Here is a 12793-nt window from a genome sequence, read left to right as displayed (position 1 = left end):
TTTTGATGTACTTCCCATGACATCATATTGTGCGTGTTGTGAGCCGTTTTGTGCGCCTATTTCCACGTTTTGTGCGCCATCGGACGTGGGTCAAAATGGGCCTCCAGGGTGAGACAAAAATGACCCACTGTCCCGCCACCAACGAATTTCGAGATGGATTCTTCTGCATCGTTTTGTGCGCGTATTGTGCCGTTGTGTGCGCTTATTCCCACGGTTTGTGCGCCACCGGAAGTGGGTCAAAACGGGCCTAGAAATATGGCGGAACAAGCTAATGCTGTTCCGCCATCAACGAATTTTGAGGTCATTCCCATTACATCGTTTTGTGCGTGTTTTGTGCCGTTCTTTGCGCCTATTTCCACGTTTGGTGCGCCATCGGATGTGGGTCAAAATGGGCCTCCAAGGTGGGGCAAAAGTGACCCACTGTTCCGCCACCAATGAATTTCGAGGTGGCTTCTTCTGCATCGTTTTGTGAGCGTATTGTGCCGTTGTGTGCGCTTATTCCCACGGTTTGTGCGCCATCGGAAGTGGGTCAAAACGGGCCTACAAATATGGCGGAAGAAGCTAATGCTGTTCCGCCATCAACGAATTTTGAGGTCATTCCCATCACATCGTTTTGTGCGCGATTTGTGCCGTTTTGTGCTTTTATTTCCATGTTCTGTGCACTATCGGAAGTAGGAAAAAAATGAAAATGAAATCTTTGACGTTCGCACACCACGGTTATGCCGGTTAGGCTAAAAGAGACGGCGATAATGAAGGATGAATGAAATGGTGTAATGAAGAAAGTTGGAGGAAACGGGGAACCCCGATAAAGCCCAAGCACACGGTGTTTGCCCACCACAAAGTTCACTTGGTGGGGGCGGGGATCGAACCCGGGACCCCAAGCACGAGAGACGAACGCCCTACTACTGAGCCACCGCGGCCCCACCATGGAAAGTAGGCGAAAGCGGACCTCCAAGGTGGGGCAAAAGTGACCCACTGATCCGCCACCAATGAATTTCGAGATGGTTTCTTTTGCATCGTTTTGTGCGCGTTTTGTGCCCTTTTGAGCGCTTATTCCCACGTTTGGTGCGCCACCGGGAGTGGGTCAAAACGGGCCTACAAATATGGCGGAACAAGCTAATGCTGTTCCGCCATCAACGAATTTTGAGATCATTTCCATCACATCGTTTTGTGCGTGTTTTGTGCCGTTTTGTGCACCATCGGAAGTGGGTTAAACTGGGCCCCCATATGGAAGGTAGCATTAAAATTTTTCGCATCGCTCCTTTGCATCGTTTGGTTCGCCTATTCCCACGTTTTGCACGCCACCGGAAGTGGGTTAAAATGGGCGTCATTAACTTGTATCGCCTTTAACAAATTTCGAAATGTCTTATCTTGCATAGTTTTCTGCGTGTGTTGTGCTGTTTTATGTGCCTATTACTACGTTTTGTGCGCCAACGGAAGTGGGTCAAAATGGGCCTACAAATATGGCGGAACACGTTTATGCTGTTCCCCCACCAACAAATTTTGAGGACATTTCGATCGCATCGTTTTGTTTGTGTTTTGTGCCGTTTTCTACGCTTATTCCCACGTATTGTGTGACATAGCAAGCTGGTCGAAATGGGCATCCAATGTGAGACGAAAGTGACCCACTCTTCCGCCAACAACGAAATTTGACGTCGCTTTCATCACATCGCTTTGTGCGGCTATTTCCACTTTTTGTGCGCCATAGGAACTGGGTCAAAATGGGCCTCCAAGGCGGGACAAAAGTGACCCACTGTTCCCTGACCAACGAATTTCGAGATGGCTTGATTTCCATTGTTTTGTTCGCTTCTTCCCACGTTTTGTTCGCCATCGGTAGTGGGTCGAAATGGGCCTTCAAAGTGGGAAAAAACGAATGTTCTTCAGTGTTCCGCCAGCAACGAATTTCTAGATGGCTTCTATTGCATCGTTTTGTGCGTGTTTTGTGCGACTATTTGCGCGTTTTGTGCGCCGTCGAAAGTGGGTAAAATATGGGCCTTCAATGTGGGGCAAGAGTGACCCACTGTTCCGTCACCAACGAATTTCGAGATGGCTTGTTTTCCATCGTTTTGTGTGTGTTTTGTGCGCTTATTTCCATGTTTTGTGCGCCATGGGAAGTGGGTCAAAATGGGCCAAAAAGTAACGCGGAACAAGTTATTGCTGTTGCGCCACCAACGAAATTTGAGTTCGTTTCCCCCACATCGCTTTGTATGTATTTTGTGCCGTTTTGTGAGCCATCGGAAGTGGGTCAAAATTGTTCTACAATTATGGCGGAACAAGTTAATTCTGAAGTCGTTCCTATCACATCATCTTTGCGTGTTTTGTGCCGCTTTGTGCGCCTATTCCCCGCTTTGTGCGTCATCAGAGTTGGTCAAAATGGGCCTTAAATGTGGAACGAAAATGACACTCTTCTGCAATATCAAATTGCCAGTTTGTTTTCTATTGTTTAGTGCTTGCTTTGTGTCTGTATATTAGCCTATTTTCATGTTGGGCCGCGGTGACTCAGTGGTAGAGCGTTCACATCTGGTGTCGTGGGTTCAAACTCTGCTCCCGCCAAGTGAACTTTTTTGTGGACAATCGCCGTGGGTCTGGGTTTCCTCGGGGTTCTCCCGTTTTCTCCTGCTATCTTCATTCCACTATTTCATTTATTTCTCATAATAACCGTCTTCTTTAGCCTAACTGCCAGAACCGTGGGACGTAAAACTAGGACTAATTTCATTTCATTTCTATTTCCATGTTTTGTGCGTCACTGGAAGTGGGTTGAAATGGGTTTCTTTTGCATCGTTTTGTGCGCGTTTTGTGCCTTTCTGTGCGCCTATTCCCACGGTTTGTGCGCCACGGGAAGTGGGTCAAAATGGGCCTACAAATATAGCGGAACAAGTTAATGCTGTTCCGCCAGCCACGAATTATGAGGTAGTTTCATCACATCGTTTTGTGCGTGTTTTGTACCGTTTTGTGCAACTATTTCCACGTTTTGTGCGCCATCAAAAGTGGGTCAAAATGGGCCTCCAAGTTGGGGCAAAAGAGACCCACTGTTTCGCCACTTACGTATTTCGAGATGGCTGGTTTTCCATCGTTTTATGCGTCTTTTTTTCGGTTTTGTGCGTATGTTTCCACGTTTTGTGCGTCACGGGAAATAGGTCAAAATGGGTCTACAAATATGGCGGGACAAGAAAGAGCTATTCCCCCACCAACGAATTTTGAGGTCGTTTCCATCACATCATTTTGTGCGTGTTCTGTTCGGTATTCTGCGCCTATTTCCGCGTTTTGTGCACTATCGGAAGTGTCTCAAAATGAGCCTCCATATATGGAGGACAGCATTCACTTGTTCCGCCACTAACGAATTTCGAAATGGTTTATCTTGCATCATTTCGTGCGTGTTTCGTACGACTATTCCCAAGTTTTGTGCGCCATCGGAAATGGGTCAAACTGGGCCTCCATATGGAAGACAGCATTAAATTGTTTCGGCAACAATGAATTTCAAGGTGGCTATTTTTGCATTGTTTTGTGTGTGTTCTGTGCCGTTTTGCACGCTTATTTCTTCGTTTCTTGCGTCACCGCAAGTGAGTCAAAATTGGCCTTCAAGGGGGGACCAAAACTACCCACTGTTCTGCCAATATCAATTTTAGAGCTTCTTCCTTTCGCATTGTTTTGTGCCGTCTTATGCCTATTTTCACGTTATCATCGTCAACGGAAATGGTTCAAAATGGGCGTACAAATATGGGGGAACAAGTTAATGCTGTTCCCCCACCAACGAATTTTAAGGTCGTTTCCCTTACATCGTTTTGTGAGGATTTTCTGTCGTTTTGTGCACCTATTTCCATGTTTTGAACGTCATCCGAAGTGGGTCATAATGGGTCTGCAAGGTGGGACGAAAGTGACCCACTCTTCCGCCACAAGCGAATTTCGAGATGGCTTCTTTTCCATAGTTTTATACGTCTTTTTTGTGTTTGTTCGCCTATTCCACGTTTTGTGCGTCAAGGGAAGTGGGTCAGAACGGGCCTACAAATATAGCGGAACAAGTCCGCCGCCAACGAAACTTGGGGTCGTTCCCATCACATCATTTTTTGCGTGTTTTGTGCCGTATTGTGCGCCTATTTTTACGTTTTGTGCGCCATCGGAAGTGGCTCAAAATGAGCCTCCATATATGGAGGACAGCATTAACTTTTTCCGCCACCAACGAATTTCGAAATGGTTTCTCTTGCATCGTTTCGTGCGTGTTTTTTGCGACTATTCCCAAGTTTTTTGCGCCATCGGAAACAACATAAGCTGTTTCGGCAACAATGAATTTAAAGGTAGCTTCTTTTGCATCGTTTTGTGCGTGTTTTGTGCCGTTTTGTGCGCTTATTCCCAAGTTTTGTGCGCTATCGGAAGTAGCTCAAAAAGAGTCTCCATACATGGAGGACAGCATTAACTTTTTCCGCCAGCAACAAATTTCGAGACGGTTTCTCTTGCACCGTTTTGTGTGTTTTGTGCTGTTTTGTGCGCCTATACCCACGTTTTGTGCGCCATCGAAAGTGGGTCAAACTGTGCTTCCATATGGAATATAGCATTAAATTGTTTCGGCAACAATGAATTTCAAGGTGGTTTCTTTTGCATCGTTTTGTGTGCCTATTGCCACGTTTTGCGCGCCACATAAAGTGGGACTACATGGGCGTCATTAACTTGTACCAACAAATTTCGAAATGGTTTCTCTTTCATCGTTTTGTGCGTGTTTTGTGCTGTTTTATGTGCCTATTGCCACGTTTTGTGCGTCAACGGAAGTGGGTCAAAATGGTCTTACAAATATGGCGGTACAAGTTAATGCTGTTCCCCCACCCACGAATTTTGAGGTCGTTTCCATCACATCCTTTTGTGCCGTTTTGTGCGCCATCGGAAGTGGGCCAAAATGGGCCTCCAAGGTGGGACAAAGTGACGCACAGTTTCGTAACCAATGAATTTCGAGATGGCTTGTTTTTCATCGTTTTGTGCGTGATTTGTGCGCTTGTTCGCACGTTTTGTTCGCCATCGGTAATGGGTCGAAATGGGCCTTCAAAGGGGGACGAAAATGACACAGTTTTCCGCCACCAACGAATTTCTTGATGGCTTCTTTTGCATCGTTTTGTGCGTGTTTTGTGCTGTTTTGTGCGCCTATTCCCACGTTTTGTGCGTCAACGGAAGTGGGCAAAATGGGTCTACAAGTATGGCGGAACAAATTATTGCTGTTCTGCCACCAACTAATTTTGACGTCGCTTCCGTCACATCGTTTTGTGTGTGTTTTGTGGCGTTTTGTGCGCCATCGGAAGTGGGTCAAAATGGGCCTTCAAGGGGAGACAAAAATGACCCACTGTTCTGTCAATATCAATTTTCGAGCTTCTTCCTTTCGTATCGTTTTGTGCCGTTTTATGCTCCTATTTTTACGTTATCTGCGTCACCGAAAGTGGTTCAAAATGGGCGTACGAATATGGGGGAACAACATAATGCTGCTCCGCTATCAACGTATTTTGAGGTCGTTTCCATCACATCGTTTTGTGTGTGTTCTGTGCCGTTTTGTGCGCCTATTCCCATGTTATATGCGTCACCCGAAGTGTGTCGAAATGGGCCTACAAAACAAGTTAATTCTGTTCCGGCACCAACGAATTTTGAGGTCGTTTCCATCACATCGTTTTACTATGTGTAAATATCGGTATTCTTATAGAATGGCTTAACCACTGATCACTGTAGAACAACAATGGTAATAGATAGCAAGATGCGTTTTTCTACAATCTATTAATTATCACTGCGGGCATGCACACAACGTAGGAATAGGCGTACAAAACACGCGCAAAACGATGCAAATGACTCCGCTTCGAATTTCGCTGGTGGTGGAAGAATGGGTCACTTTTGTCGCAATATTTTAAGCAGATTTTAACCCAATTCCGAGTATGCAGAAAACGTGGAAATAGGCGCACAAAACGACAGAAAATCCACACAAAACGACGTGATGGAAACGACCTCAAAATACGTTGATGGCGGAGCAGCATTAACTTGTTCCCCCATATTTGTACGCCCATTTTGAACCACTTCCGTTGACGATGATAAAGTGAAAATAGGCTCATAAGACGGCACAAAACGATGTGAAAGGAAGAAGTTCGAAAATTGATATTGGCAGAACAGTGGGTAATTTTGCCCCCCCCCCTTGGAGGCCCATTTTGACACACTTGCGGTGACGCACGAAACGAAGAAATAAGCGCGCAAAACAGGCACTAAACGATGCGAAGCAAACAAGTCGGATATTGGGAGAACAGTGGGTGATTTTTGACTAAGTTTTTTATCCCCATTTCAACCCACTTCCGATAACGCACAAAACATGGAAATAGAAAATGAAATGAAATTAGTCCTAGTTTTACGTCCCACAGTTCTGCCGGTTAGGCTAAAGAAGACGGCTATTATGAGAAATAAATGAAATGGTGGAATGAAGATAGTGGGAGGAAACGGGAGAACCCCGAGGAAACCCATGCACACGGCGTTTGTCCACAAAAAAATTCACTTGGCGGTAGCAGAGTTTTAAACCACGACACCAGATGTGAACGCTCTACCACTGAGTCACCGCGGCCCAACATGAAAATAGGCTAACATACAGACACAAACCAAGCAACAAACGATACAAAGCAAACGGGGAATTTGATATTGCAGAAGAGTGTCATATTCGTTCCACATTTAAGGTTCATTTTGACCAACTTTGTTGACGCACAAAGCAGGAAATAGACGCACAAAGCGGCACAAAACACGCACCAAACGATAGTAAAGAGACTACCTCTAAATTCGTTGGTGGCGGAACAGCGGGTCACTTCCTTACCACTTTTGAGGACCATTTTGAATCACTTCCGATGGCGCACAAAACGTGAAAATAAAACCACAAAACGGCAAGAAACACGCAAAGATGACGTGATAGGAACGACTTCAGAATTAACTTGTTCCGCCAAAATTGTAGACCTATCCTCTTCCGATGGCGCACAAAACGGCACAAAATACGCACAAAACGATGTGATGGAAACGAACTCAAATTTCGTTGGTGGCGCAACAGCTATAACTTGTTCCGCCATATTTGTAGGCCCATTTTCACCCACATCCGGTGGCGCACAAAACGTGGGAATAGGTGCACAAAACGGCACAAAACACGCACATAACGATGTAATTAGAATGACCACAAAATTCATTGGAGGCGGAACAGCATTAACTTGTTCCACCATATTTTTTAGGCCCGGTGTGACCCATTTCCAGTGGCGCACAAAACGTCACATAACGCGCACAAAACGATGCAAAAGAAACCATCTCGAAATTCGTTGTTGGCGGAACAGTTTGTCACTTTTGTCCCAACTTGGAGGGCTATTTTGACCCACTTCTGATGGCGCACAAAACGTGGAAATAGGAGCACAAAACGGCACAAAACGATGTGATGCCGCTGACCTCAAAATTTCTTTGGTGGCGGAATATCATTAACTTGTTTCTCCATATTTGTAGGCCCGTTTTTACCCACATTTCATGGCGCACAATACGTGGGAATAAGCGCACAAAACAGCACAAAACACGCACAAAACGATGGAAGACACGCCATCTCCAAATTCGTTGGTCACTTTTGCCCCACCATGGTGGCCAATTTTGAACCACTTCCGATGGCGCACAAAACGTGGAAATAGGCGCAAAAACTATACCAAACACGCACAAGACGATGTGATAGGAACGATCTCAAAATTCGTTGGTGGCGAAAGAGCATTAACTTGTTACGCCATATTTGTAGGCCCGTTTTGACCCACTTCCGGTGGTGCAAAAAAAGTGGGAATAGGCGCACAAAACGGCACAAAAAGACGAAAAAGAAACCATCCGGAAATTCATTAGTGGCGGAACAGTGGGTCACTCTTGCCCCACCTTGGAGGCCCATTTTGACCCACTTCCGATGGAGCACAACACTTGGAAATAGGCGCACAAACGGCACAAAACACGCACAAAACGATGTGATGGGAATGACTTCAAAATTCATTGGTGGCGGAACAGCATTAACTTGTTCCGCTATATTTGTAGGCCCGTTTTGACCCACTTCTGGTGGCGCACAAAACGTGGGAATAGGCGCACAAAACGATGCAAAAGAATTCATCTCAAAATTCATTGGTGGCGGAACAGTAGGTTCTTCTGCCCCACCGTGGAGTCCTATTTTTACCCACTTCCGATGGCGCGCAAAACGTGGAAATAATCGCACTAAAGGCACAAAACACGCACAAAACGATGTGGTGGCACTGACCTCAAAATTTTTTGGTGGCGGAATATCAGTAACTTCTTTCCCCATATTTGTAGGCCCGATTTGACCCACTTCCGGTGGTGCACAAAGCATGAGAATAAGCGCACAAAATAGCACAAAACGATGGAAAACAAGCCATCTCAAAATTCGTTGGTGGCGGAACAGTAGGTCTCTTTTGCCCACCATGGAGGAACATTTTGACCCACTTCCGATGGCGCACAAAACGTGGACCTATGCGCACAAAACGGCAGAAAACGATGTGATGGGTATGACCTCAAAATTCGTTGGTGGCGGAACAGCATTAACTTGTTCCGCTATATTTGTAGGCCCGATTTGACCCACTTCTGGTGGCATACAAAACGTGGGAATATGCGCACAAAACGGCAAAAATGCGCACGAAACGATGCAAAAGAAACCACCTCGAAATTCATTGGTGGCGGAACAGTGAATCACTTTTGTCCCACATTGGAGGCCCATTTTCACCCACTTCCGATGGCGCACAAAATGTGGAAATAGGCGCACGTAACGGCACATAACACGCACAAAACGATGTGATGGAAATGATCTCAAAATTCGTTGTGGGCGGAACAGCATTTACTTGTTCCGCCATATTTGTAGGCCCGTTTCGACCCACTTCTGGTGGCGCACAAAACGTGGGAATATGCGCACAAAACGGCAAAAATGCGCACGAAACGATGCAAAAGAAACCACCTCGAAATTCATTGGTGGCGGAACAGTGGGTCACTTTTGCCCCACCTTGGAGGCCCATTTTGACCCACTTCCGGTGGCGCACAAAACGGCACAAAACGATGTGATTGGAATGATCTCGAAATTCGTTGGTGCCGGAACAGCATTAACTTTTCGCCATATTTGTAGGCACGTTTTGACCCACTTTCGGTGGCGCATGAAACGTGGGAATAGGCGCACAAAACGCGTACAAGACGATGGAAAAGAAACTACCTCGAAATTCATTGGTGGCGGAACAAGTAAATGACGCCGATCTATTCGCTTGTAATGGATAGTACTACTGACGGCGATTGGGCATGAATACTAAAGAAGGGAGAACAAAACACTACTAACAGTAAGAGGACATATGAATAAATAATGGTGTGGAACTAATGATTAACACTAATTAGCAAAAGTAAGCAAACTTACTCTTGTGGATGGGATTTTTTCGGAGAATTTTATGAAACACGAAGCTGGCTATTCTATCCATATTTCACGAATAAATATATCATTAAGTATGCGATTATGAAATTTATATAAGAGGTGGATTATTCTTGGGGTGATTTTTTTCTTTTTCCGGACATACTCCGAAAATTGCTTAAGTATTATGTTCTTATTTCATAAATAAATATTTCGTTATCTGTCTTATAAGATGGTGTAAGTAATGTTTCTTAACGAAGCCTACAATTCACAGTGTACTCTATGAGTTTCATTCAAAGTTTTCCGAAAACGTGTATTAATATCTCATAAGTAGCGTTCCAGTGATAACTACATCATGCCTTGAGTCAACTTGATAAACTGAAGCGAAAGTGTATAGTGCAGTGATCCGAACCGTTAGTGAGGTGCGATTTTTGTATTTTATAGATCTTGATGCAAGTTGATGAGGTAGCTGGGTGCGAACAAAATTGTTCCCAATTGAGCCCAACACATCATAAGGTCACCCACGAGCTTAACTGTACGTTCCTTACAAACTATGATTCTAATGTAACCTATTGTCGATACCGAGCTGTCAAACATGTGACACATTCAAAATACAATAACAATACCAGGTTGTATAAAAATTATTGAGCTTTTCATGTTCAATATTGAGAAGATATTTATTGTAATTTGAAATTAACACTATGAAATCATATATAATATATTTTCTTTGATTATCTTCTATTATTTTCCAGCAACACCATAATCAACTTGGTATAGATCTTTAGTTGTATCTGCTTAAACAATTGTGACACGTGGGTTTACAGGCCTCTTTTGAAACTAAGTTAACACTATTCCATGAGTTTGGCAGAGACCGAAACAAATGATAATCTGACGGTGCCAAGTACGGGCTATAAGGTGAATCCATTAAAACTTCCCAGCAAGTTCTCGTAAAAAGAAGGGTCATGCTGGTCTTGCTAGATTTTTGCCGGAATATCATCCATTTTTTCTGCGATTGGTCACTCACTTCGAGGAGCATATTTCTTCACTACCTTGCGCAACATTAATGCCTGTATCGAAATACAATTGTAGAATGAAGCGCAATTTTGTGAAAATTCCACTTAAAGACTCAATTATTTTACGTCTGATCATAATAATTCTATTACTTTTTGCAATAATTCAGTATTCATCCAGTAGGATCAACTATCAGAGATAACCCGCTAAGACTCATATCCCTGAGTTTTGGAACACTAACGCTATCTCGTGAGGAAAAGATTCATATTGTGGAAGAATATTTTGGGTCTGGTTTTAGTATCTAAACAGACCGTTTCCCTTAAAAAGTCATGAGCTTCCTTTGAATAATAACTTGTTTGCTAACATGTACAACTAATAAATAATTACAAATTTCATTGTACTGATATTCACTTGCATGCGTCATCAAAGACTTACTGGCAACAAAGCATGTCATAAAGTAAGCATTTAACGTAATGATACTTTTACATTTTATTCCTTCTTATTTTTCACCTCAACCATAGATTCGTGAGGAACGTGGAAATTTTAAAACTTTTCTGAGTTTTGTACTTTGATAAGGCCTCTTCTTCGTAACTGCATCTAGATATTCTATCCTTGGTCTTCCTCTTCCTGGTTTTCCTTCTGCCTTTCCCTCAATCAGCACAGTAATCCAATCGGAGTGCCAAATAAGATGACCAAGCACGCTGTTTCTTCTTTTTTTATCTTCATAATCTGTCGTCTTTCACTAGCTTCCTTTAGTATGTCGTCATGCCTTTTCTTTCCGGTCCATCATATGTGCAGCATTTTTCGCATTTCAAATGCTTTCAGCTGGGATATTTCAGCTTTTCTCAATGTCCACGTCTCTGAACTGTAAAGCCCCACGCTCCATACCTGTGTCTTAATAAATACTTTACGAACGTTCAGCGACACACTTTTTTATGTTAGTAGTCCTCGTTTCCTATTGAATGCTTGTTTAGCCTGCGCTATTCTAGAACTTTTTTCACTTCTTCCGTCCAATTATATTAGACTTCCTAAATAGGGAAACGTCTTAAAGTCTTCGATTTTCTCATCATCTAGCCATATGTTTGCCTCTTCCTGTCCTGCTCTTGTTCCCCTTTTCGTCCTGAATCCAAACTGGTCATCCGATAGCCGTTCTTCGATTTTCACTTCTATTCATTGTGCGATAATTTTGCACAGCATTTTTGAGGCATGGGAAAGCAAATTTAACATTCTGTGTTCTTCGTATTTACGTACGCCTTTTCGCTTCGGGGTAGGTACCAATATGCTTTTCTTGAAGTCTCTTGGTATTTTCCCAAGATGTACGTTTCATTAATAAGATTAAATAGTTTCTTCTTTACTGCTATTCCGAGATTCTTAAACACTTCCGTTGGTATTTGATCTATTCCTGGGGCTTTACCATGCTCCATTTTCTCCAAAGCATTGCCAAATTCGCACTTTAAAATTGATGGTCCTATTTCATTTTCATTGAGTCTTCTTCCTTTTCTATCTCTTCTTCGTTCACTCTATCTCCTTTGTAGAGTTCTTCAATGTATTTCTTCCATCTTCTAGCTATCTACTTCTCTTCTATTACCATTGTCCCGTCCTTGTCTATGATAATGTTTGTGCGTTTCTTTTTCTCACTGAACTGTTTCCTAACCTTTCAATATCCCGTTTTTGTATTGCCTTTGACTATATTTTCCTCAATTTCTTTGCATAAATTGTTTATCCAGTTTTCTTTGGCCTTCTTTGATGTGTTTTCTGCACCTTCTGCATTCCTCTTCTTTGTTATCTTGAACTGTCTTCTTTGCTCCATCATTTCAGCTGTTATCCAGGGTTTACATTGGGTTCTTCTTTCTCTTCCTATGTGTTCGTCGGCAGATTTTGTAACCCCTCCTTTCATGGTTTCCCATTTCGAGTAGATGTCATCACCTGCTAAAACTACCTTTTGCAGATTCCCTTTTCATGTTTTTATCACCTCTTAGCTTGATTGTGTTTAATCTTTAGTTTGGTGCAACCACTCTTTTCCTCTTTAGTCGGAGTTAGCTCTTCATCAAAACTAAATTATGGTCTGAACATTTTATTTAAAGAACTATAACTTAAATACGTGGAACCTCTGTAATTATTAATTTTGTACATTTAAAGAAAAAAGTTTCTTCGGAATATTATACAAGGTGATTCAGGAGGAAATGTTTATAACCATATAAGTTGATAGGGGATTTGATTCTGAGGACGTGGTCCTATAGATATGTGATTTTTACTCAGTTTAAATTCGACAACTTTAAACTATTTTTAGAACATTGTGTAAGGATGTAGTTTATATCATGTGTCAAGAATAATATAGTGGAAAATAGAATGGTATACATTACATTGGAGTAGTTTCTATGACAG

This window comes from Thermobia domestica, chromosome 4, assembly GCF_964235325.1.
Source record: "Thermobia domestica chromosome 4, izTheDome1.hap1.1, whole genome shotgun sequence".
In the NCBI taxonomy this organism is placed as follows: domain Eukaryota; kingdom Metazoa; phylum Arthropoda; class Insecta; order Zygentoma; family Lepismatidae; genus Thermobia; species Thermobia domestica.
This window is presented reverse-complemented; position numbering follows the sequence as displayed.